Here is a 26,741-nt window from a genome sequence, read left to right on the forward strand (position 1 = left end):
GAGAAATTAGCAAATATGCCTGACACAGTCCCTGTAGGTGGCCCTAAAGTGTCTTAAACCTACCTACCAGCGGAGGTTGGCACCCTAGAATTCGATATGGCGCCCCCGCTCACCGTCGACTGTCCCTTCTCACCCTAGTAGGGTCCTACTTGCTACCCACACCCAGGTACCCACAGACATACACACACAAATTGACCAATAGGTCACACTAACCAAAAAACGTGAAAAAGTGAAAAAGTGAAAGAAAAATTCTAAAACCACTGCAGACATTGCTGCATAATTACACTAAATAGCATGTACCCCACAGTTACCTCAAAAAAGTTTTTCGAGAAACAAAGAAAAAAAATTTTTTGGATAGTGCAGAGTTATGGGGTACAGCGGGGCACAGTTGGAGTGTGCTTAGTTAACTATTCAGAGGTCATGAGTAGTGAAGCCTCTAATAGATGTAACAGTAGGTCACTGTCTTAGTTAGTGATTGATGACCTGAAAATCATAGACAGACCAATAAGACTAATGTACAGAGTGGATCCCTAGGCAAGATAGCACCCCTCCGAAAAGGTTATCAGATATATGAGTACACTCAATGGATGTAAGTATTTTGTTGGGTGATATAGATAATACACCCTAGATTGTCCAAAAAATAAAGCAAAATATTCAACAAAGACAAAAAAAACCAACAAAATAGACCCAAATGAAAAAATTATCTGCCTTATAGGGTATCACATATAGTATTTCTCATTTAGTTTAAGGGCTAATGCACACCAGAATACAGAGATGACTGATACCATAGAAAAACTTAGCAAAATATTAAACAAAGTCAGAAAAAAAGAAAAACACAAAACAAATAGGTATCACAAAGTGTCTCTCAATATTGAGAGACACTTTGTGATACCTATTTGTTTTGTGTTTTTCTTTTTTTTGCTAAGTTTTTCTATGGTATAAGATGCGGAACTCGTATGGCATCTAGAGTGCAGACTAATGTGTTACTGACAGCAATAAAAGTGTATCAGACTATCTATTATAGAGAGGGTAATGAGAGATGGTTCTCAGCTGTTTCTGTACTCTGATGTGCATTAGCCCTTAAACTAAATGAGAAATACTATATGCGATATCCTATAAGGGATTGGCCTCAGATATTTTGGGCTTATAGATGCACTAATCTAACGCAATTGAGAGACACTATATGTGATACCAATTTGTGTTGTGTTTCTTTCTTTCTTTTGATTTTGTTTAATGTTTTGCTGATTTTTTCTATGTTATAAGATGCGGAACTCGTATGGCATCTAGAGTGCAGACAAATATGCTACTTATAGCAATATGAGCTTATCAGATCATCTAATATAGAGTGAGTAATGAGGGATGGTTCTCAGTCATCTCTGTATTCTGGTGTGCATTAGCCCTTAAACTAAATGAGAAATACTATATGTGATACCCTATAAGGCAGATAATTTTTTCATTTGGGTCTATTTTGTTGGTTTTTTTTGTCTTTGTTGAATATTTTGCTTTATTTTTTGGACAATCTAGGGTGTATTATCTATATCACCCAACAAAATACTTACATCCATTGAGTGTACTCATATATCTGATAACCTTTTCGGAGGGGTGCTATCTTGCCTAGGGATCCACTCTGTACATTAGTCTTATTGGTCTGTCTATGATTTTCAGGTCATCAATCACTAACTAAGACAGTGACCTACTGTTACATCTATTAGAGGCTTCACTACTCATGACCTCTGAATAGTTAACTAAGCACACTCCAACTGTGCCCCGCTGTACCCCATAACTCTGCACTATCCAAAAAATTTTTTTTCTTTGTTTCTCGAAAAACTTTTTTGAGGTAACTGTGGGGTACATGCTATTTAGTGTAATTATGCAGCAATGTCTGCAGTGGTTTTAGAATTTTTCTTTCACTTTTTCACTTTTTCACGTTTTTTGGTTAGTGTGACCTATTGGTCAATTTGTGTGTGTATGTCTGTGGGTACCTGGGTGTGGGTAGCAAGTAGGACCCTACTAGGGTGAGAAGGGACAGTCGACGGTGAGCGGGGGCGCCATATCGAATTCTAGGGTGCCAACCTCCGCTGGTAGGTAGGTTTAAGACACTTTAGGGCCACCTACAGGGACTGTGTCAGGCATATTTGCTAATTTCTCCCTATTTTTCTAGCCTACCCAACCCAGTTGGCTGATGTTGATTGCATACAATTGAGTTTTATTTATTGGAATTTTAGATAAGTTAATAGTAATAAAATATCGTTTTAAAGGATAGTACGTTTTTTCTGGTTATTCAATTTAATATATCCTTTCAATATTCTAGCTGGTTTTCTATACTGCAGTTCCCTTACTGACCTGAGAGACAAAGGGGGCGCCGGAGAGCTGTGCCTGTGTAGTGACGTCACGGATTGGTGACGTGGGAGGAACAGGGGCTTCCTTCACAGTGGTGGCAGCGGTGGGATCAGAGTAATAGTGTGCGTGGGACCCCTACTCCCAGACACTAAAGGCTACCAGTGGTAACTTTCACTGCTGGGGTCTTAAGGTCAGCCCAGCACTAGACGGTCAGAGTGTAAATATAATAAGTTGTGTGCAAGGTCAGGGTTACAGCTGTGTCAGTAACCAGAGGTTCCAAAGATGGCAGAGGGCACCAGGAGTGCAGTGAGGGCGCAGGCCAGTGCTATGGTCGATGAGGAGGTGGTGGTGGACTTTACTGTTCAAGGCGAGGGGGAGCTCAGCCCAGACTCCCCAAGGAGCCAGCCACCTGTGCTTAGTCCGGCAAGGGAATACCCACCACCTACCCGCCCCAGCCTGTCCACATCAGAGGCCCTTGTTGCAGCGGCAGTGGCACGTCTCGAGGCGGGTAATGAAGACGCCTATATGAGACTCATGGCAGCTGCAGAGAAGGCAGCGGAGGCCGAGCGTGCAGAACGCCGTGAAGCGGCGGAGCAAGAGCGTGCAGAACGCCGTGAGGCAGCGGAGCGGGCCGAGAAAGCTGCAGAGCGGGCAGAGAAAGCTGCAGAGCGGGCAGCAGAGCAAGCAGCGGCAGAGAGAGCAGCGGAGCGCCAGCACCGACTGGAGATGGCTCAACACGGGCTCCCGCTGGACGCCCCAGCACCACCAGAGTCCAGGGTTTCCAAAGTCCGGGCCGAGGACTTCCCTCTGCTTGAGAAGGATGGAGACCTGGATTCCTTCTTGCTGGCCTTTGAAAGGACCTGCCTTCAACACAATCTGGCCCCGGCTCAGTGGGCAAGATACCTGACCCCCCGTTTGAGGGGTAAGTCCCTGGACATTTTGGGGGACTTACCTGCCGGGGCGGAGCAGGACTACAGCAGCATCAAGCGGGCCCTGATCCAGCACTACAACCTCACCCCGGAGTCCTACCGCAAGAAGTTCCGGAGCCTGCAGCGGGGCCCAAAGGACACCTGGACCGACCACATGCGGGCGTTGCTGCGAGCTGCAGAGCACTGGACCTCGGGTCTAGCGCTCACCACCCGCCAGGAGGTCCAGGAACTGTTCGTCACGGAGCAGTTCTTGTGGAACTGCTCAGAGGACCTCCAGCAGTTCCTTCGTGACCGGAAACCAAAGGGGGCTTCTGCTACAGCCGCCCTGGCAGATGAGTATGCCAATAACAGGGCGCCTGAGCCGAAGAAGCCTGCCAGCTGCACCTGGAGAGGGGGTAAGCCCAATCCTGCCCCTGTTTCCCCAGCCCCCAGAGTGCAAGGGGTGTACCCCCCTGCTGCCCTCTCCAGGCCAGGCGCAGAACCCAGACATTGTCATCACTGCAACCAGCTGGGACACTTCAAGTCTGCATGTCCCCAGCGTCTTAAGGCCCCATCCCTGTCCCTGAAACCGTCCACTGTTTTATGTGTGGGAGGGGGTGGTGGGAGGTCCCTGGACAATTACCAACCCGTCACTATCGGCCGCACAGCGGTCATAGGACTGCGGGACACAGGCGCTGAACGAACCCTGGTACGTCCTGAGGTGGTGTCCCCTCAAGACTTGGTACCGGGAAAAACCCTTTCAGTCTCCGGAATTGGAGGCGTGGAACCGGCGCTGCCTGTCGCCAAGGTGTTTTTGGACTGGGGCGCCGGGAGGGGAATGCGGGAGGTGGGAGTAACGTCAAATATTCCTGCCAATGTATTACTTGGGACCGATTTGGGGCGGATAGTGTCTCAGTATGTGGCCACTGAACCCCCAAGTTCGGCTCCCCAAGAATGTCATGACTCTACTGTGAATGTTGATGTGTTGAATGTGCCTCCAACAGTGGAGGAGGGATTGAAACCTGAGGGTAATCCATACACTGACACCACACACACAGGGCTCACAGGGAGGACAGGTGAGGAGACTGTAGGGGAGAGCTCAGAGGTGGAGGGAGGGGCTGCTATGGGCAGTGTAGGGCCCCTAAGTGAATCCAGCCTGCTGAGTCTAGGGCCCCTGCAGGAAGAGGAACAGGCCATGGGGGGAGGGGGCATCCTGGGAGAGGGGCCTCCAGGTAAGACCCCAGGGCAGGAGTCCCCCACACCCGGGATGTCAGGATGGCAGGGAAGTCTGCCTGACCCGGCGGCTTGGTCAGGAGCCGGAGGGAAGCAGGCGCTACCCGTGGGCACAGCGGTCGTGGCCGCTGTCACCAGGAGTGGGAGCGCCGGAGCCCAAGGAGCCTTGCAGAGGTCCGAAGGCTTCCCCCTCTCTGACCAAGTGGCTGCCGAGTCAGACAGCGGCCAGGAGGCAGATCCCAGGGAGCTGACAGCGGATGTGGCAGTGTCGTCCATTCTCGCCACATCGAGTCAGGGATTTCAGGCAGCGTTGGAAGCTGATGCTAGCCTGAAAGCTCTCAAGGAGCAGGCGGCACAGCCTCCTGGGGAGTCAGACCGCGAGCGGGTGGTCTAGGACCAGGGATGGCTGTTCCAGGTAACGGTCCAGCAGGGTTCACCGGAGGCGTGGCCCAGGGACCGACAGTTAGGGGTACCCTATCCGCTCAGAAACAGAGGAGGAGGCAGGGACAGCCTCAGAGACAGAGAGGAGGAGGCAGAGACAGCCTCAGAGAGAGAGAGAGGAGGGGGCAGGGACAGCCTCAGAAAGAGAGAGGGAGAGGCAGAGACAGCCTCAGAGAGAGAGGGAGAGGCAGAGACAGCCTCAGAGAGGGACAGAGGAGGAGGCAGGGACAGCCTCAGGGAAAGAGAGAAGGAGGCAGAGACAGCCTCAGAGAGGGACAGAGGAGGAGGCAGGGACAGCCTCAGAGACAGAGAGGAGGAGGCAGAGACAGCCTCAGAGAGAGAGAGAGAGGAGGGGGCAGGGACAGCCTCAGAAAGAGAGAGGGAGAGGCAGAGACAGCCTCAGAGAGAGAGGGAGAGGCAGAGACAGCCTCAGAGAGAGAGAGAGGAGGGGGCAGGGACAGCCTCAGAAAGAGAGAGGGAGAGGCAGAGACAGCCTCAGAGAGAGAGGGAGAGGCAGAGACAGCCTCAGAGAGGGACAGAGGAGGAGGCAGGGACAGCCTCAGGGAAAGAGAGAAGGAGGCAGAGACAGCCTCAGAGAGGGACAGAGGAGGAGGCAGGGACAGCCTCAGAGACAGAGAGGAGGAGGCAGAGACAGCCTCAGAGAGAGACAGAGGAGGAGGCAGGGACAGCCTCAGAAAGAGAGAGGGAGAGGCAGAGACAGCCTCAGAGAGGGACAGAGGAGGAGGCAGGGACAGCCTCAGGGAAAGAGAGAAGGAGGCAGAGACAGCCTCAGAGAGGGACAGAGGAGGAGGCAGGGACAGCCTCAGAGACAGAGAGGAGGAGGCAGAGACAGCCTCAGAGAGAGACAGAGGAGGAGGCAGGGACAGCCTCAGAAAGAGAGAGGGAGAGGCAGAGACAGCCTCAGAGAGGGACAGAGGAGGAGGCAGGGACAGCCTCAGGGAAAGAGAAAAGGAGGCAGAGACAGCCTCAGAGAGAGACAGAGGAGGAGGCAGGGACAGCCTCAGAAAGAGAGAGGGAGAGGCAGAGACGGCCTCAGAGAGGGACAGAGGAGGAGGCAGGGACAGCTTCAGAGACAGAGGAGGAGGCAGAGACAGCCTCAGACAGAGGGAGGAGGAGACAGAGGCAGCCTCAGAGAGAGGAGGAGGAGGGGGCAGAGACAGCCTCAGACAGAGAGAGGAGGGGGCAGAGACAGCCTCAAAGAGAGACAGAGGAGGAGGCAGAGACTGCCTCAGAGAGACAGAGGAGGAGGCAGAGACAGCCTCGGGGAGAGACAGAGGAGGGGGCAGAGACCATGGTAATGCTGACGGGTTGTCCCGGCCAGGAGAAGGTGCGGAAGGGCGCACGGGGGAACACAGGAATGTGATGCCCCCTAGCGCCCTCTAAAGCAGGGAGGTGTGATGAGGGAACAGCCGCCATCTTGGACGGGCATACTAACACAGATTGGCGTGACTCCATTTTGTCTCCTGGTCACAGGTCTGCAGAGAGGAGTGCTCCTGGCCCCCACCTTTTCTAATGAACATAGTGCCTATTAGTATGGTAATCGGCTGAGCTCAGTGTAGATGACAGAAGGTACTTCAAAGCTCAGGGAGGAAGCCACATCAGCAGGGGGCTTGGAAATGCCTGGGGGCTTAATTAAACCACGCATGTCAAGTGGCCACTGGATACACATCTCTTATGGCTGTCCAGTCAAAATGTCTACAACAGGGAATCATGAATTATGGACGCATAATCCGAGGTACCGGCTCATAAAAATATTCCCCTCGTCCTAAAGAAATTGTGCATCTAATAGTGCGACTCCTGTGTCTGTGGGAGGTCTGAAACCCGAGATATAGAGATCAGCCTCCCACAGGGACCGAATGGGTCCAGGTTTGATCCCTGTACGACCGGCAGAACAAACCACAGGCGCTGGTACTGCCCGTGTGCTGATCCGATCATCCTGAGAGAAGTTATCTCATTTATTAGATATTGGAATAAATCTTGCAGGGAGGCAGAGGGGTGGAGATTGCTAAGCCCACCCAGCTACAGGGGGAGGGACACGGCAGGGTTAAGAGCTGGAACATGTGGAGAGCGGGTGACAGAAGATGACCACTTAAGAAACAGGGCATGCCAGCCAGAGGGGGGCAAGCACACGCTTTCTGGGGGCTGCCCGGCAACTAAAGTTTTGGACCTGCGGAACGCTGCGCCCCCCGGCTTCCACAAGCGACGTCTAACCTGGTAAAGTGACCTCCAGCTTTATACCTTAAGCCTTGTATCATTGTTGTTATATTGTACTCTGACTGTAACTCTTGATATATTGTGATTGTATATTTCTTGTAATTACCTAGTGCACCCTTAAGGCAATTAAATCATAAATTAATTTTGGGCTGATCCTTTTACTCTGATTGCGAATCCTAGAATACCCAGCGTGGGTAACAGGGCAGTCTCCCCGGCGGCCATTTGCTCTAGGTGCAGTTCCCTTACTGACCTGAGAGACAAAGGGGGCGCCGGAGAGCTGTGCCTGTGTAGTGACGTCACGGATTGGTGACGTGGGAGGAACAGGGGCTTCCTTCACAGATACGGACAGCGTACGGTCTATACAGAGGGGATACGGGGCAGTGTACGGTCTGTGGAGGGGATACGGACAGCGTACGGTCTATGTGGAGGGGAGACGGGGCAGTGTACGGTCTATGTGGAGGGGAGACGGGGCAGGGTACGGTCTATGTGGAGGGGATACGGACAGCGTACGGTCTGTGGAGGGGATACGGGCAGGGTACGGTCTATGTGGAGGGGAGACAGGGCAGTGTACGGTCTATGTGGAGGGGAGACGGGGCAGTGTACGGTCTGTGGAGGGGATACGGGCAGGGTACGGTCTATGTGGAGGGATATGGGGCAGGGTACGGTCTGTGGAGGGGATACGGACAGCGTACGGTCTATGTGGAGGGGAGACGGGGCAGTGTACGGTCTATGTGGAGGGGAGACGGGGCAGGGTACGGGCTATGTGGAGGGGAGACGGACAGCGTACGGTCTATGTGGAGGGGAGACGGGGCAGTGTACGGTCTATGTGGAGGGGAGACGGGGCAGAGTACGGTTTATACAGACGGGATACGGACAGCGTACGGTCTATGTGGAAGGGAGACGGGGCAGTGTACGGTCTATGTGGAGGGGAGACGGGGCAGGGTACGGTCTATGTGGAGGGGATACGGACAGCGTACGGTCTGTGGAGGGGATACGGGCAGGGTACGGTCTATGTGGAGGGGAGACGGGGCAGTGTACGGTCTATGTGGAGGCGAGACGGGGCAGTGTACGGTCTGTGGAGGGGATACGGGCAGGGTACGGTCTATGTGGAGGGATATGGGGCAGGGTACGGTCTGTGGAGGGGATACGGACAGCGTACGGTCTATGTGGAGGGGAGACGGGGCAGTGTACGGTCTATGTGGAGGGGAGACGGGGCAGGGTACGGGCTATGTGGAGGGGAGACGGGGCAGGGTACGGGCTATGTGGAGGGGAGACGGACAGCGTACGGTCTATGTGGAGGGGAGACGGGGCAGTGTATGGTCTATGTGGAGGGGAGACGGGGCAGAGTACGGTTTATACAGACGGGATACGGACAGCGTACGGTCTATGTGGAGGGGAGACGGGGCAGTGTACGGTCTATGTGGAGGGGAGACGGGGCAGTGTACGGTCTGTGGAGGGGATATGGGGCAGAGTACGGTCTATGTGGAGAGATATGGGGCAGTGTACGGTCTACGGGGGGGATACAGACAGTGTACGGTCTATGTGGAGGGGAGACGGGGCAGTGTACGGTCTATGTGGAGGGGAGACGGGGCAGTGTATGGTCTGTGTGGAGGGGAGACGGGGCAGGGTACGGGCTATGTGGAGGGGAGACGGACAGCGTACGGTCTATGTGGAGGGGAGACGGGGCAGTGTACGGTCTATGTGGAGGGGAGACGGGGCAGAGTACGGTTTATACAGACGGGATACGGACAGCGTACGGTCTATGTGGAGGGGAGACGGGGCAGTGTACGGTCTATGTGGAGGGGAGACGGGGCAGTGTACGGTCTGTGGAGGGGATATGGGGCAGAGTACGGTCTATGTGGAGGGATATGGGGCAGAGTACGGTCTATGTGGAGAGATATGGGGCAGTGTACGGTCTACGGGGGGGATACAGACAGTGTACGGTCTATGTGGAGGGGAGACGGGGCAGTGTACGGTCTATGTGGAGGGGAGACGGGGCAGTGTACGGTCTGTGGAGGGGATATTGGGCAGAGTACGGTCTATGTGGAGGGATATGGGGCAGCGTACGGTCTATGTGGAGGGAGACGGGGCAGTGTACGGTCTGTGGAGGGGATACGGGCAGGGTACGGTCTATGTGGAGGGATATGGGGCAGGGTACGGTCTGTGGAGGGGATACGGGCAGGGTACGGTCTATGTGGAGGGATATGGGGCAGGGTACGGTCTGTGGAGGGGAGACGGGGCAGAGTACGGTCTGTGGAGGGGATAGGGGCATCGTACGGTCTATGTGGAGGGGATACGGGGCAGTGTACGGTCTATTTGGAGGGGATAGGGGCAGAGTACGGTCTATGTGGAGGGGATAGGGGCAGCGTACGGTCTGTGGAGGGGAGACGGGGCAGAGTACGGTCTGTGGAGGGGATAGGGGCAGCGTACGGTCTATGTGGAGGGGATATGGGGCAGTGTACGGTCTATGTGGAGGGATATGGGGCAGAGTACGGTCTATGTGGAGGGGATAGGGGCAGCATACGGTCTGTGGAGGGGAGACGGGGCAGAGTACGGTCTGTGGAGGGGATAGGGGCAGCGTACGGTCTATGTGGAGGGATATGGGGCAGAGTACGGTCTATGTGGAGGGGAGACGGGGCAGTGTACGGTCTATGTGGAGGGGAGACGGGGCAGAGTATGGTCTGTGGAGGGGATAGGGGCAGCGTACGGTCTATGTGGAGGGATATGGGGCAGAGTACGGTCTATGTGGAGGGGATAGGGGCAGCGTACGGTGTACGGGGGGATACTTTATATGTGCCCATATAATACCACACACGACCTTTGGTTTGTACACAGATTATATATATAGACACGTCATGTTACCCGTCTCCGGTGCTTCCTCTCCTCGCCCGCTTTCTGTGCAGTTCCTTTCGTCCTACTGTTTTCTCGCTTTTATTTATCTTCGATAAGGAGAGGAGTTCTCCGCCCGGCAATACGGAGCATGCGGTGCGCTGACAGCGGGGGATGGCGGCATGTCACCCGTCACTCAGCTCTGTACCTGACTATCAGGTGTTTCCGGGACTAATATTTGCCTTTCCTTAGAGGGAGGAGGATCCCTTCTTCGGCCTCTGGTCTTCTGTCAGGTGAATGACCTTCCTGCAATCACGCGTGAAGCCTGAAGAATGTGCTCGCACAAAAGTCTGCTCCACCTGCACAGATAAGAAAAGCCGTATCGCCACCTGCAATACTCAGGAAGAGCAACGGAGGGAGACACGACCCGGGACAAGTGATTGTACTAGAGAACATGGTCGGCTCCCTCCTTATTCAGCAAGTTCTATAACTTACCGAATAGCTGCCTGGGGAACCCGGACACCTGGCGCACTCCCGATAGTCAGCTGTCACAACAAATAGGCTCTCCATGTATGTGCTGTGTCACACGGCCGCGACACATGGAGCCGGAGCGAGCCAGGAACACGGGTTCAGAGAAAAAGAAGACTTGATCTCTAGCGCCACCGGATGGAGGTAGCGATCCTACAAGTCACAATCAACCCTTTAACGAGTCGTGCAATATGACTTAGGATAAATGTAATAATAATAATTTATAATAAGGCGCCCTCTGGTGGCCAGGGGAGGAGGAGCCTCATACCACACCCAGGAATGACCTCCTGAGAGCACAGTGCCCTCTGGTGGCCAGAGAAGGAGGAGCCTCATATCACACCCAGGAATGACCTCCTAAGAGCACAGTGCCCTCTGGTGGCCAGAGAAGGAGGAGCCTCATACCACACCCAGGAATGACCTCCTAAGAGCACAGTGCCCTCTGGTGGCCAGAGAAGGAGGAGCCTCATACCACACCCAGGAATGACCTTCTGAGAGTACAGTGCCCTCTTGTGGCCAGAGAAGGAGGAGCCTCATACCACACCCAGGAATGACCTTCTGAGAGCACAGTGCCCTCTGGTGCCCAGGGGAGGAGGAGCCTCATACCACACCCAGGAATGACCTCCTGAGAGCACAGTGCACTCTGGTGGCCAGGGTAGGAGGAGCCTCATACCACACCCAGGAATGACCTTCTGAGAGTACAGTGCCCTCTGGTGGACGGAGAAGGAGGAGCCTCATACAACACCCAGGAATGACCTCCTAAGAGCACAGTGCACTCTGGTGGACGGAGAAGGAGGAGCCTCATACCACACCCAGGAATGATCTTCTGAGAGTACAGTGCCCTCTGGTGGCCGGAGAAGGAGGAGCCTCATATCACACCCAGGAATGACCTTCTGAGAGCACAGTGCCCTCTGGTGGCCAGAGAAGGAGGAGCCTCATATCACACCCAGGAATGACCTTCTGAGAGTACAGTGCCCTCTGGTGGCCGGAGGTGGAGGAGCCTCATACCGCACCCAGGAATGACCTCCTGAGAGCACAGTGCCTCTAGTGGCCGGAGAAGGAGGAGCCTCATACCACACCCAGGAATGACCTTCTGAGAGTACAGTGCCCTCTGGTGGCCGGAGGTGGAGGAGCCTCATATCACACCCAGGAATGACCTCCTGAGAGCACAGTGCCCTCTGGTGGCCGGAGAAGGAGGAGCCTCATACCACACCCAGGAATGACCTCCTGAGAGTACAGTGCCCTCTGGTGGCCGGAGGTGGAGGAGCCTCATACCACACCCAGGAATGACCTCCTGAGAGTACAGTGCCCTCTGGTGGCCGGAGAAGGAGGAGCCTCATACCACACCCAGGAATGACCTCCTGAGAGCACAGTGCCCTCTGGTGGCTGGAGAAGGAGGAGACTCATATCACACCCAGGAATGACCTCCTGAGAGTACAGTGCCCTCTGGTGGCCGGAGAAGGAGGAGCCTCATACCACACCCAGGAATGACCTCCTGAGAGCACAGTGCCCTCTGGTGGCTGGAGAAGGAGGAGACTCATATCACACCCAGGAATGACCTTCTGAGAGCACAGTGCCCTCTGGTGGCCGGAGAAGGAGGAGCCTCATACCACACCCAGGAATGACCTCCTGAGAGTACAGTGCCCTCTGGTGGCCAAAGAAGGAGGAGCCTCATACCACACCCAGGAATGACCTCCTGAGAGTACAGTGCCCTCTGGTGGCCAGAGAAGGAGGAGCCTCATATCACACCCAGGAATGACCTTCTGAGAGTACAGTGCCCTCTGGTGGCCAGAGAAGGAGGAGCCTCATATCACACCCAGGAATGACCTTCTGAGAGCACAGTTCCCTCTGGTGGCCGGAGGTGGAGGAGCCTCATACCACACCCAGGAATGACCTCCTGAGAGTACAGTGCCCTCTGGTGGCCAGAGAAGGAGGAGCCTCATATCACACCCAGGAATTACCTTCTGAGAGCACAGTGCCCTCTGGTGGCCGGAGGTGGAGGAGCCTCATACCACACCCAGGAATGACCTCCTGAGAGTACAGTGCCCTCTGGTGGCCAGAGAAGGAGGAGCCTCATATCACACCCAGGAATGACCTTCTGAGAGTACAGTGCCCTCTGGTGGCCAGAGAAGGAGGAGCCTCATACCACACCCAGGAATGACCTCCTGAGAGCACAGTGCCCTCTGGTGGCCGGAGGTGGAGGAGCCTCATATCACACCCAGGAATGACCTCCTGAGAGTACAGTGCCCTCTGGTGGCTGGAGAAGGAGGAGCCTCATACCACACCCAGGAATGACCTCCTGAGAGTACAGTGCCCTCTGGTGGCCAGAGAAGGAAGAGCCTCATATCACACCCAGGAATGACCTTCTGAGAGTACAGTGCCCTCTGGTGGCTGGAGAAGGAGGAGCCTCAAACCACACCCAGGAATGACCTCCTGAGAGCACAGTGCCCTCTAGTGGCCGGAGGTGGAGGAGCCTCATATCACACCCAGGAATGACCTTCTGAGAGTACAGTGCCCTCTGGTGGCCGGAGAAGGAGGAGCCTCAAACCACACCCAGGAATGACCTTCTGAGAGTACAGTGCCCTCTGGTGGCTGGAGAAGGAGGAGCCTCAAACCACACCCAGGAATGACCTCCTGAGAGCACAGTGTCCTCTGGTGGACGGAGGTGGAGGAGCCTCATACCACACCCAGGAATGACCTCCTGAGAGCACAGAGCCCTCTGGTGGCTGGAGGTGGAGGAGCCTCATATCACACCCAGGAATGACCTTCTGAGAGTACAGTGCCCTCTGGTGGCCGGAGAAGGAGGAGCCTCATACCACACCCAGCAATGACCTTCTGAGAGCACAGTGTCCTCTGGTGGCTGGAGAAGGAGGAGCCTCATACCACACCCAGGAATGACCTTCTGAGAGTACAGTGCCCTCTGGTGGCCGGAGGTGGAGGAGCATCATATCACACCCAGGAATGACCTTCTCAGAGTACAGTGCCCTCTGGTGGCCGGAGGTGGAGGAGCCTCATACCACACCCAGGAATGACCTCCTGAGAGCACAGAGCCCTCTGGTGGCCGGAGGTGGAGGAGCCTCATACCACAACAAGGAATGACCTTCTGAGAGTACAGTGCCCTCTGGTGGCTGGAGGAGCCTCATATCACACCCAGGAATGACCTTCTGAGAGTACAGTGCCCTCTGGTGGCCGGAGGTGGAGGAGCCTCATACCACACCCAGGAATGACCTTCTGAGAGCACAGTGCCCTCTGGTGGCTGGAGGAGCCTCATATCACACCCAGGAATGACCTCCTGAGAGTACCGTGCCTCTAGTGGCTGGAGAAGGAGGAGCCTCATACCACACCCAGGAACGACCTTCTGAGAGCACAGTGCCATCTGGTGGCTGGAGAAGGAGGAGCCTCATACCACAAGCAGGAATGACCTCCTGAGAGTACAGTGCCCTCTGGTGGCCGGAGAAGGAGGAGCCTCATACCACACCCAGGAACGACCTTCTGAGAGCACAGTGCCATCTGGTGGCTGGAGAAGGAGGAGCCTCATACCACAAGCAGGAATGACCTCCTGAGAGCACAGTGCCCTCTGGTGGCCGGAGAAGGAGGAGCCTCACACCACACCCAGGAATGACCTTCGGAGAGCACAGTGCCCTCTGGTGGCCGGAGAAGGAGGAGCCTCATACCACACCCAGGAATGACCTTCGGAGAGCACAGTGCCCTCTGGTGGCCAGGGGAGGAGGAGTCTCATACCACACCCAGGAATGACCTCCTGAGAGCACAGTGCCCTCTGGTGGCCGGAGAAGGAGGAGCCTCATACCACACCCAGGAATGACCTCCTGAGAGCACAGTGCCCTCTGGTGGCTGGAGAAGGAGGAGCCTCATATCACACCCAGGAATGACCTTCGGAGAGCACAGTGCCCTCTGGTGGCCAGGGGAGGAGGAGTCTCATACCACACCCAGGAATGACCTCCTGAGAGTACAGTGCCCTCTGGTGGCTGGAGAAGGAGGAGCCTCATACCACACCCAGGAATGACCTCCTGAGAGTACAGTGCCCTCTGGTGGCCGGAGAAGGAGGAGCCTCATACCACACCCAGGAATGACCTCCTGAGAGTACAGTGCCCTCTGGTGGCTGGAGAAGGAGGAGCCTCATACCACACCCAGGAATGACCTTCTGAGAGTACGGTGTCCTCTGGTGGCCGGAGAAGGAGGAGCCTCATATTACACCCAGGAATGACCTTCTGAGAGTACAGTGTCCTCTGGTGGCAGGAGAAGGAGGAGCCTCATACCACACCCAGGAATGACCTCCTGAGAGCACAGTGCCCTCTGGTGGCCAGAGAAGGAGAAGCCTCATACCACACCCAGGAATGACCTCCTGAGAGCACAGTGCCCTCTGGTGGCTGGAGAAGGAGGAGCCTCATACCACACCCAGGAATGACCTTCTGAGAGCACAGTGCCCTCTGGTGGCTGGAGAATGAGGAGCCTCATATCACACCCAGGAATGACCTTCTGGGAGTACAGTGCCCTCTGGTGGCCGGAGAAGGAGGAGCCTCATACCACACCCAGGAATGACCTTCTGAGAGTACAGTGCCCTCTGGTGGCCAGAGAAGGAGGAGCCTCATATCACACCCAGGAATGACCTTCTGAGAGTACAGTGCCCTCTGGTGGCCGGAGAAGGAGGAGCCTCATACCACACCCACGAATGACCTTCTGAGAGTACAGTGCCCTGTGGTGGCTGGAGAAGGAGGAGCCTCATAACACACCTAGGAATGACCTTCTGAGAGCACAGTGCCCTCTGGTGGCTGGAGAAGGAGGAGCCTCATATCACACCCAGGAATGACCTCCTGAGAGTACAGTGCCCTCTGGTAGCCAGAGAAGGAGGAGCCTCATATCACACCCAGGAATGACCTTCTGAGAGTACAGTGCCCTCTGGTGGCCGGAGGAGGAGCCTCATACCACACCCAGGAATGACCATCTGAGAGCACAGTGCCCTCTGATGGCTGGAGAAGGAGGAGCCTCATATCACACCCAGGAATGACCTTCTGAGAGCACAGTGCCCTCTGGTGGCCAGAGAAGGAGGAGCCTCATATCACACCCAGGAATGACCTTCTGAGAGTACAGTGTCCTCTGGTGGCCGGAGGAGGAGCCTCATACCACACCCAGGAATGACCTTCTGAGAGTACAGTGCCCTCTGGTGACCGGAGAAGGAGGAGCCTCATACCACACCCAGGAATGACCTTCTGAGAGCACAGAGCCTCTAGTGGCTGGAGAAGGAGGAGCCTCATATCACACCCAGGAATGACCTTCTGAGAGTACAGTGCCCTCTGGTGACCGGAGAAGGAGGAGCCTCATACCATACCCAGGAATGACCTTCTGAGAGCACAGAGCCTCTAGTGGCTGGAGAAGGAGGAGCCTCATACCACACCCAGGAATGACCTTCGGAGAGCACAGTGCCCTCTGGTGGCCAGGGGAGGAGGAGTCTCATACCACACCCAGGAATGACCTCCTGAGAGCACAGTGCCCTCTGGTGGCCGGAGATGGAGGAGCCTCATACCACACCCAGGAATGACCTCCTGAGAGCACAGTGCCCTCTGGTGGCTGGAGAAGGAGGAGCCTCATATCACACCCAGGAATGACCTTCGGAGAGCACAGTGCCCTCTGGTGGCCAGGGGAAGAGGAGTCTCATACCACACCCAGGAATGACCTCCTGAGAGTACAGTGCCCTCTGGTGGCTGGAGAAGGAGGAGCCTCATACCACACGCAGGAATGACCTCCTGAGAGTACAGTGCCCTCTGGTGGCCGGAGAAGGAGGAGCCTCATACCACACCCAGGAATGACCTCCTGAGAGTACAGTGCCCTCTGGTGGCTGGAGAAGGAGGAGCCTCATACCACACCCAGGAATGACCTTCTGAGATTACGGTGTCCTCTGGTGGCCGGAGAAGGAGGAGCCTCATATTACACCCAGGAATGACCTTCTGAGAGTACAGTGTCCTCTGGTGGCCGGAGAAGGAGGAGCCTCATACCACACCCAGGAATGACCTCCTGAGAGCACAGTGCCCTCTGGTGGCCAGAGAAGGAGAAGCCTCATACCACACCCAGGAATGACCTCCTGAGAGCACAGTGCCCTCTGGTGGCTGGAGAATGAGGAGCCTCATATCACACCCAGGAATGACCTTCTGGGAGTACAGTGCCCTCTGGTGGCCAGAGAAGGAGGAGCCTCATACCACACCCAGGAATGACCTTCTGAGAGTACAGTGCCCTCTGGTGGCCAGAGAAGGAGGAGCCTCATATCACACCCAGGAATGACCTTCTGAGAGTACAGTGCCCTCTGGTGGCCGGAGAAGGAGGAGCCTCATACCACACCCACGAATGACCTTCTGAGAGTACAGTGCCCTCTGGTGGCTGGAGAAGGAGGAGCCTCATAACACACCTAGGAATGACCTTCTGAGAGCACAGTGCCCTCTGGTGGCTGGAGAAGGAGGAGCCTCATATCACACCCAGGAATGACCTCCTGAGAGTACAGTGCCCTCTGGTAGCCAGAGAAGGAGGAGCCTCATATCACACCCAGGAATGACCTTCTGAGAGTACAGTGCCCTCTGGTGGCCGGAGGAGGAGCCTCATACCACACCCAGGAATGACCATCTGAGAGCACAGTGCCCTCTGGTGGCCAGAGAAGGAGGAGCCTCATATCACACCCAGGAATGACCTTCTGAGAGTACAGTGTCCTCTGGAGGCCGGAGGAAGAGCCTCATACCACACCCAGGAATGACCTTCTGAGAGTACAGTGCCCTCTGGTGACCGGAGAAGGAGGAGCCTCATACCACACCCAGGAATGACCTTCTGAGAGCACAGAGCCTCTAGTGGCTGGAGAAGGAGGAGCCTCATATCACACCCAGGAATGACCTTCTGAGAGTACAGTGCCCTCTGGTGACCGGAGAAGGAGGAGCCTCATACCACACCCAGGAATGACCTTCTGAGAGCACAGAGCCTCTAGTGGCTGGAGAAGGAGGAGCCTCATATCACACCCAGGAATGACCTTCTGAGAGCACAGTGCCCTCTGGTGGCCAGAGAAGGAGGAGCCTCATATCACACCCAGGAATGACCTTCTAAGAGTACAGTGCCCTCTGGTGGCCGGAGGAGGAGCCTCATACCACACCCAGGAATGACCTTCTGAGAGCACAGTGCCGTCTGGTGGCTGGAGAAGGAGGAGCCTCATACCACACCCAGGAATGACCTCCTGAGAGTACAGTGCGCTCTGGTGGCCAGAGAAGGAGGAGCCTCATATCACACCCAGGAATGACCTTCTGAGAGTACAGTGCCCTCTGGTGGCCGGAGAAGGAGGAGCCTCATATCACACCCAGGAATGACCTTCTGAGAGCACAGTGCCCTCTGGTGGCTGGGGAAAGAGAAGCCTCATTCCACACCCAGGAATGACCTTCTGAGAGCACAGTGCCCTCTGGTGGCCGGAGAAGGAGGAGCCTCATATCACACCCAGGAATGACCTTCTGAGAGCACAGTGCCCTCTGGTGGCTGGAGAAGGAGGAGCCTCATACCACACCCAGGAATGACCTTCTGAGAGTACAGTGCCCTCTGGTGGCTGGAGAAGGAGGAGCCTCATACCACACCCAGGAATGACCTTCTGAGAGTACAGTGCCTCTAGTGGCTGGAGAAGGAGGAGCCTCATACCACACCCAGGAATGACCTTCGGAGAGTACAGTGGCCTCTGGTGGCCGGAGAAGGAGGAGCTTCATATCACACCCAGGAATGACCTTCTGAGAGCACAGTGCCCTCTGGTGGCCGGAGAAGGAGGAGCCTCATATCACACCCAGGAATTACCTTCTGAGAGTACAGTGGCCTCTGGTGGCCGGAGAAGGAGGAGCCTCATATCACACCCAGGAATGACCTTCTGAGAGCACAGTGCCCTCTGGTGGCCAGAGAAGGAGGAGCCTCATATCACACCCAGGAATGACCTTCTGAGAGCACAGTGCCCTCTGGTGGCTGGAGAAAGAGAAGCCTCATTCCACACCCAGGAATGACCTTCTGAGAGCACAGTGCCCTCTGGTGGCCAGAGAAGGAGGAGCCTCATACCACACCCAGGAATGACCTTCTGAGAGTACAGTGCCCTCTGGTGGCTGGAGAAGAAGGAGCCTCATACCACACCCAGGAATGACCTTCTGAGAGTACAGTGCCCTCTGGTGGCCGGAGAAGGAGGAGCCTCATATCACACCCAGGAATGACCTTCTGAGAGCACAGTGCCCTCTGGTGGCTGGAGAAGGAGGAGCCTCATACCACACCCAGGAATGACCTTCTGAGAGTACAGTGCCCTCTGGTGGCTGGAGAAGGAGGAGCCTCATACCACACCCAGGAATGACCTTCTGAGAGTACAGTGCCTCTAGTGGCTGGAGAAGGAGGAGCCTCATACCACACCCAGGAATGACCTTCGGAGAGTACAGTGGCCTCTGGTGGCCGGAGAAGGAGGAGCTTCATATCACACCCAGGAATGACCTTCTGAGAGCACAGTGCCCTCTTGTGGCCGGAGAAGGAGGAGCCTCATATCACACCCAGGAATTACCTTCTGAGAGTACAGTGGCCTCTGGTGGCCGGAGAAGGAGGAGCCTCATATCACACCCAGGAATGACCTTCTGAGAGCACAGTGCCCTCTGGTGGCCAGAGAAGGAGGAGCCTCATATCACACCCAGGAATGACCTTCTGAGAGTACAGTGCACTCTGGTGGCCGGAGAAGGAGGAGCCTCATACCACACCCAGGAATGACCTTCTGAGAGCACAGAGCCCTCTGATGGCCGGAGAAAGAGGAGCCTCATACCACACCCATGAATGACCATCTGAGAGCACAGTGCCTCTAGTGGCTGGAGAAGGAGGAGCCTCATATCACACCCAGGAATGACCTTGTGTGAGTTCAGTGGCCTCTAGTGGCTGGAGAAGGAGGAGCCTCATACCACACCCAGGAATGACCTCCTGTGAGTACAGTGGCCTCTAGTGGCCGGAGAAGGAGGAGCGTCATATCACACCCAGGAATGACCTCCTAAGAGCACAGTGCCCTCTGGTGGCCGGAGAAGGAGGAGCCTCATACCACACCCAGGAATGACCTTCTGAGAGCACAGTACCCTGTGATGGCCGGAGAAGGAGGAGCCTCATATCACACCCAGGAATTACCTTCTGAGAGTACAGTGCCTCTAGTGGCCGGAGAAGGAGGAGCCTCATTCCACACCCAGGTATGACCTTCTGAGAGTACAGTGCCCTCTGGCGGCTGGAGAAGGAGGAGCCTTATAATACATCCAGTAATGACCTCCTGAGAGTACAGTGCCTCTAGTGGCTGGAGAAGGAGGAGCCTCATACCACACCCAGGAATGACCTTCTGAGAGCACAGTGCCTGTAGTGGCAGGAGAAGGAGGAGCCTCATATCACACCCAGGAATGACCTCCTGAGAGCACAGTGCCCTCTGGTGGCCGGAGGAGGAGCGTCATATCATACACAGGAATGACCTTCTGAGAGCACAGCGCCCTCTGGTGGCCGGAGAAGGAGGAGCCTCATATCACACCCAGGAATGACCTTCTGAGAGCACAGTGCCCTCTTGTGGCCAGAGAAGGAGGAGCCTCATACCACACACCGGAATGACCTTCTGAGAGTACAGTGCCCTCTGGTGGCCGGAGGAGGAGCCTCATATCACACCCAGGAATGACCTTCTGAGAGCACAGTGCCTCTAGTGGCCGGAGAAGGAGGAGCCTCATTCCACACCCAGGAATGACCTTCTGAGAGTACAGTGCCCTCTGGTGGCCGGAGATGGAGGAGCCTCATATCACACCCAGGAATGACTTTCTGAAAGCACAGAGCCCTCTGGTGGCCGGAGAAGGAGGAGCCTCATACTACACCCAGGAATGACCTCCTGAGAGTACAGTGCCCTCTGGTGGCCGGAGAAGGAGGAGCCTCATACCACACCCAGGAAAGACCTTCTGAGAGTACAGTGCCCTCTGGTGGCCGGAGAAGGAGGAGCCTCATACCATACCCAGGAATGACCTTCTGAGAGCACAGTGCCCTCTAGTAGCCAGAGAAGGAGGAGCCTCATATCACACCCAGGAATGACCTTCTGAGAGTACAGTGCCCTCTGGTGGCCGGAGGAGGAGCCTCATACCACACCCAGGAATGACCTTCTGAGAGCACAGTGCCCTCTGGTGGCCGTAGAAGGAGGAGCCTCATACCACACCCAGGAATGACCTTCTGAGAGTACAGTGCCCTCTGGAGGCCGGAGAAGGAGGAGCCTCATACCACACCCAGGAATGACCTTCTGAGAGCACAGTGCCCTCTGGTGGCTGGAGAAGGAGAAGCCTCATTCCACACCCAGGAATGACCTCCTGAGAGTACAGTGCCCTCTGGTGGCCAGAGAAGGAGGAGCCTCATATCACACCCAGGAATGACCTTCTGAGAGTACAGTGCCCTCTGGTGGCCGGAGAAGGAGGAGCCTCATACCACACCCAGGAATGACCTTCTGAGAGCACAGAGCCCTCTGGTGGCTGGAGAAGGAGAAGCCTCATTCCACACCCAGGAATGACCTTCTGAGAGCACAGTGCCCTCTGGTGGCCGGAGGAGGAGCCTCATATCACACCCAGGAATGACCTTCTGAGAGCACAGTGCCTCTAGTGGCTGGAGAAGGAGCCTCATATCACACCCAGGAATGACCTTCTGAGAGTACAGTGGTCTCTGGTGGCCGGAGAAGGAGGAGCCTCATATCACACCCAGGAATGACCTTCTGAGAGCACAGTGCCCTCTGGTGGCCAGAGAAGGAGGAGCCTCATATCACACCTAGGAATGACCTTCTGAGAGTACAGTGCCCTCTGGTGGCTGGAGAAGGAGGAGCCTCATACAACACCCAGGAATGAGCTCCTGTGAGTACAGTGGCCTCTAGTGGCCGGAGAAGGAGGAGCGTCATATCACACCCAGGAATGACCTCCTAAGAGCACAGTGCCCTCTGGTGGCCGGAGAAGGAGGAGCCTCATACCACACCCAGAAATGACCTTCTGAGAGCACAGTGCCCTCTGATGGCCGGAGAAGGAGGAGTCTCATATCACACCCAGGAATTACCTTCTGAGAGTACAGTGCCCTCTGGTGGCCGAAGATGGAGGAGCCTCATATCACACCCAGGAATTACCTTCTGAGAGTACAGTGCCCTCTGGTGGCCGAAGAAGGAGGAGCCTCATATCACACCCAGGAATGACCTTCTGAGAGCACAGTGCCTCTAGTGGCTGGAGAAGGAGGAGCCTCATTCCGCACCCAGGAATTACCTTCTGAGAGTACAGTGCCCTCTGGAGGCTGGAGAACGAGGAGCCTCATTCCACACCCAGGAATGACCTTCTGAGAGCACAGTGCCTCTAGTGGCTGGAGAAGGAGGAGCCTTATTCCGCACCCAGGAATTACCTTCTGAGAGTACAGTGCCCTCTGGAGTCTGGAGAAGGAGGAGCCTCATATCACACCCAGGAATGACCTTCTGAGAGCACAGTGCCCTCTGGTGGCCGGAGAAGGAGGAGCCTCATATCACATCCAGGAATGACCTTCTGAGAGTACAGTGGCCTCTAGTGGCTGGAGAAGGAGGAGCCTCATACCACACCCAGGAATGACCTTCTGAGAGCACAGTGCCTCTAGTGGCCGGAGAAGGAGGAGCCTCATACCACACCCAGGAATGACCTTCTGAGAGCACAGTGCCTCTAGTGGCAGGAGAAGGAGGAGCCTCATATCACATCCAGGAATGACCTTCTGAGAGCACAGTGCCCTCTGGTGGCAGGAGAAGGAGGAGCCTCATATCACACCCAGGAATGACCTCCTGAGAGTACAGTGGCCTCTAGTGGCTGGAGAAGGAGGAGCCTCATTCCGCACCCAGGAATTACCTTCTGAGAGTACAGTGCCCTCTGGAGGCTGGAGAAGGAGGAGCCTCATTCCACACCCAGGAATGACCTTCTGAGAGCACAGTGCCTCTAGTGGCTGGAGAAGGAGGAGCCTTATTCCGCACCCAGGAATTACCTTCTGAGAGTACAGTGCCCTCTGGAGTCTGGAGAAGGAGGAGCCTCATATCACACCCAGGAATGACCTTCTGAGAGCACAGTGCCCTCTGGTGGCCGGAGAAGGAGGAGCCTCATATCACATCCAGGAATGACCTTCTGAGAGTACAGTGGCCTCTAGTGGCTGGAGAAGGAGGAGCCTCATACCACACCCAGGAATGACCTTCTGAGAGCACAGTGCCTCTAGTGGCAGGAGAAGGAGGAGCCTCATATCACATCCAGGAATGACCTTCTGAGAGCACAGTGCCCTCTGGTGGCAGGAGAAGGAGGAGCCTCATATCACACCCAGGAATGACCTCCTGAGAGCACATTGCCCTCTGGTGGCCGGAGAAGGAGGAGCCTCATACCACACCCAGAAATGACCTTCTGAGAGCACAGTGCCTCTAGTGGCAGGAGAAGGAGGAGCCTCATATCACACCCAGGAATGACCTCCTGAGAGCACATTGCCCTCTGGTGGCCGGAGAAGGAGGAGCGTCATATCACACACAGGAATGACCTTCTGACAGCACATTGCCCTCTGGTGGCCGGAGAAGGAGGAGCGTCATATCACACACAGGAATGACCTTCTGAGAGCACAGTGCCCTCTGGTGGCCGGAGAAGGAGGAGCGTCATATCACACACAGGAATGACCTTCTGAGAGCACAGTGCCCTCTGGTGGCCGGAGAAGGAGGAGCGTCATATCACACACAGGAATGACCTCCTGAGAGCACAGTGCCCTCTGGTGGCCGGAGAAGGAGGAGCGTCATATCACACACAGGAATGACCTCCTGAGAGTACAGTGCCCTCTGGTGGCCGGAGAAGGAGGAGCCTCATATCACACCCAGGAATGACCTTCTGAGAGCACAGTGCCCTCTTGTGGCCAGAGAAGGAGGAGCCTCGTATCACACACCGGAATGACCTTCTGAGAGCATAGTGCCCTCTGGTGGCCGGAGAAGGAGGAGCCTCATATCCACACCCAGGAATGACCTTCTGAGAGTACAGTGGCCTCTAGTGGCTGGAGAAGGAGGAGCCTCATACCACATCCAGGAATGACCTTCTGAGAGCACAGTGCCTCTAGTGGCTGGAGAAGGAGGAGCCTCATACCACACCCAGGAATGACCTTCTGAGAGTACAGTGCCCTCTGGTGGCCGGAGGAGGAGCCTCATGTCACACCCAGGAATGACCTTCTGAGAGCACAGTGCCCTCTGGTGGCCGGAGAAGGAGGAGCCTCATACTACACCCAGGAATGACCTCCTGAGAGTACAGTGCCCTCTGGTGGCCGGAGAAGGAGGAGCCTCATACCACACCCAGGAAAGACCTTCTGAGAGTACAGTGCCCTCTGGTGGCCGGAAAAGGAGGAGCCTCATAACACACCCAGGAATGACCTTGAGAGTACAGGGCCCTCTGGTGGCCGGAGAAGGAGGAGCCTCATAACACACCCAGGAATGACCTTCTGAGAGCACAGTGCCCTCTGGTGGCTGGAGAAGGAGGAGCCTCATACCACACCCAGGAATGACCTCCTGAGAGCACAGTGCCCTCTGGTGGCTGGAGAAGGAGGAGCCTCATACCACACCCAGGAATGACCTCCTGAGAGTACAGTGCCCTCTGGTGGCCGGAGAAGGAGGAGCCTTATACCACACCCAGGAGTGACCTCCTGAGAGTACAGTGCCTCTAGTGGCTGGAGAAGGAGGAGCCTCATACCACACTCAGGAAAGACCTTCTGAGAGCACAGTGCCTTTAGTGGCCGGAGAAGGAGGAGCCTCATACCACGCCCAGGAAAGACCTTCTGAGAGTACAGTGCCCTCTGGTGGCTGGAGAAGGAGGAGACTCATACCACACCCAGGAATGACCTTCTGAGAGTACAGTGGCCTCTAGTGGCTGGAGAAGGAGGAGCCTCATACTACACCCAGGAATGACCTTCTGAGAGTACAGTGCCCTCTGGTGGCTGGAGAAGGAGGAGCCTCATACCACACCCAGGAGTGACCTCCTGAGAGTACAGTGCCTCTAGTGGCTGGAGAAGGAGGAGCCTCATACCACACTCAGGAAAGACCTTCTGAGAGCACAGTGCCTTTAGTGGCCGGAGAAGGAGGAGCCTCATTCCACACCCAGGAATAACCTTCTGAGAGTACAGTGCCCTCTGGTGGCCAGAGAAGGAGGAGCCTCATTCCACACCCAGGAATGACATTCTGAGAGCATAGAGCCCTCTGGTGGCCGGAGAAAGAGGAGCCTCATTCCACACCCAGGAATGACCTTCTGAGAGCACAGTGCCTCTAGTGGCTGGAGAAGGAGGAGCCTCATATCACACCCAGGAATGACCTTCTGAGAGTACAGTGCCCTCTGGTGGCTGGAGAAGGAGGAGCCTCATTCCACACCCAGGAATGACCTTCTGAGAGCACAGTGCCCTCTGGTGGCTGGAGAAGGAGGAGCCTCATTCCACACCCAGGAATGACCTTCTGAGAGCACAGTGCCTCTAGTGGCTGGAGAAGGAGGAGCCTCATTCCACACCCAGGAATGACCATCTGAGAGCACAGTGCCTCTAGTGGCTGGAGAAGGAGGAGCCTCATTCCACACCCAGGAATGACCTTCTGAGAGTACAGTGCCCTCTGGTGGCTGGAAAAGGAGGAGCCTCATTCCACACCCAGGAATGACCTTCTGAGAGCACAGTGCCCTCTGGTGGCTGGAGAAGGAGGAGCCTCATTCCACACCCAGGAATGACCTTCTGAGAGCACAGTGCCTCTAGTGGCTGGAGAAGGAGGAGCCTCATACCACACCCATGAATGACCTCCTGAGAGTACAGTGGCCTCTAGTGGCTGGAGAAGGAGGAGCCTCATACTACACCCAGGAATGACCTTCTGAGAGTACAGTGCCCTCTGGTGGCTGGAGAAGGAGGAGCCTCATACCACACCCAGGAGTGACCTCCTGAGAGTACAGTGCCTCTAGTGGCTGGAGAAGGAGGAGCCTCATACCACACTCAGGAAAGACCTTCTGAGAGCACAGTGCCTTTAGTGGCCGGAGAAGGAGGAGCCTCATTCCACACCCAGGAATAACCTTCTGAGAGTACAGTGCCCTCTGGTGGCCAGAGAAGGAGGAGCCTCATTCCACACCCAGGAATGACATTCTGAGAGCATAGAGCCCTCTGGTGGCCGGAGAAAGAGGAGCCTCATTCCACACCCAGGAATGACCTTCTGAGAGCACAGTGCCTCTAGTGGCTGGAGAAGGAGGAGCCTCATATCACACCCAGGAATGACCTTCTGAGAGTACAGTGCCCTCTGGTGGCTGGAGAAGGAGGAGCCTCATTCCACACCCAGGAATGACCTTCTGAGAGCACAGTGCCCTCTGGTGGCTGGAGAAGGAGGAGCCTCATTCCACACCCAGGAATGACCTTCTGAGAGCACAGTGCCTCTAGTGGCTGGAGAAGGAGGAGCCTCATTCCACACCCAGGAATGACCATCTGAGAGCACAGTGCCTCTAGTGGCTGGAGAAGGAGGAGCCTCATTCCACACCCAGGAATGACCTTCTGAGAGTACAGTGCCCTCTGGTGGCTGGAAAAGGAGGAGCCTCATTCCACACCCAGGAATGACCTTCTGAGAGCACAGTGCCCTCTGGTGGCTGGAGAAGGAGGAGCCTCATTCCACACCCAGGAATGACCTTCTGAGAGCACAGTGCCTCTAGTGGCTGGAGAAGGAGGAGCCTCATACCACACCCATGAATGACCTCCTGAGAGTACAGTGGCCTCTAGTGGCCGGAGAAGGAGGAGCATCATATCACACCCAGGAATGAACTTCTGAGAGTACAGTGCCCTCTGGTGGCCAGAGAAGGAGGAGCCTCATATCACACCCAGGAATGACCTTCTGAGAGCACAGTGCCCTCTAGTGACCGGAGGTGGAGGAGTCTCATACCACACCCAGGAATGACCTCCTGAGAGCACAGTGCCCTCTGGTGGCCGGAGAAGGAGGAGCCTCATACCACACCCAGGAATGACCTTCTGAGAGTACAGTGCCCTGTGGTGGCCGGAGAAGGAGGAGCCTCATACCACACCCAGGTATGACCTCCTGAGAGCACAGTGCCCTCTGGTGGCCGGAGAAGGAGAAGCCTCATACCACACCCAGGAATGACCTTCTGAGAGTACAGTGCCCTCTGGTGGCCGGAGGAGGAGCCTCATACCACACCCAGGAATGACCTTCTGAAAGTACAG

General features: G+C 55.7%; 1 protein-coding gene across 1 annotated transcript in view; it reads right to left on the bottom strand.

The window, feature by feature from the left end:
- Nucleotides 1-10,536, bottom strand: part of PIK3C2G (phosphatidylinositol-4-phosphate 3-kinase catalytic subunit type 2 gamma) — a 215,001-nt gene extending 204,465 nt beyond the window's left edge. The window contains exons 1-2 of the mRNA XM_077267271.1: nt 10,482-10,536; nt 10,020-10,345 (exon numbers count right to left, since the gene is read on the bottom strand). The gene's annotated coding sequence lies outside the window, so the exon portion shown is untranslated. The remainder of the gene's footprint in view (nt 1-10,019; nt 10,346-10,481) is intronic.
- Between the last annotated feature and the right edge of the window lie 16,205 nt (nt 10,537-26,741).

The sequence above is a fragment of the Ranitomeya variabilis genome, chromosome 5, assembly GCF_051348905.1.
Source record: "Ranitomeya variabilis isolate aRanVar5 chromosome 5, aRanVar5.hap1, whole genome shotgun sequence".
Classification (NCBI taxonomy): Eukaryota; Metazoa; Chordata; class Amphibia; order Anura; family Dendrobatidae; genus Ranitomeya; species Ranitomeya variabilis.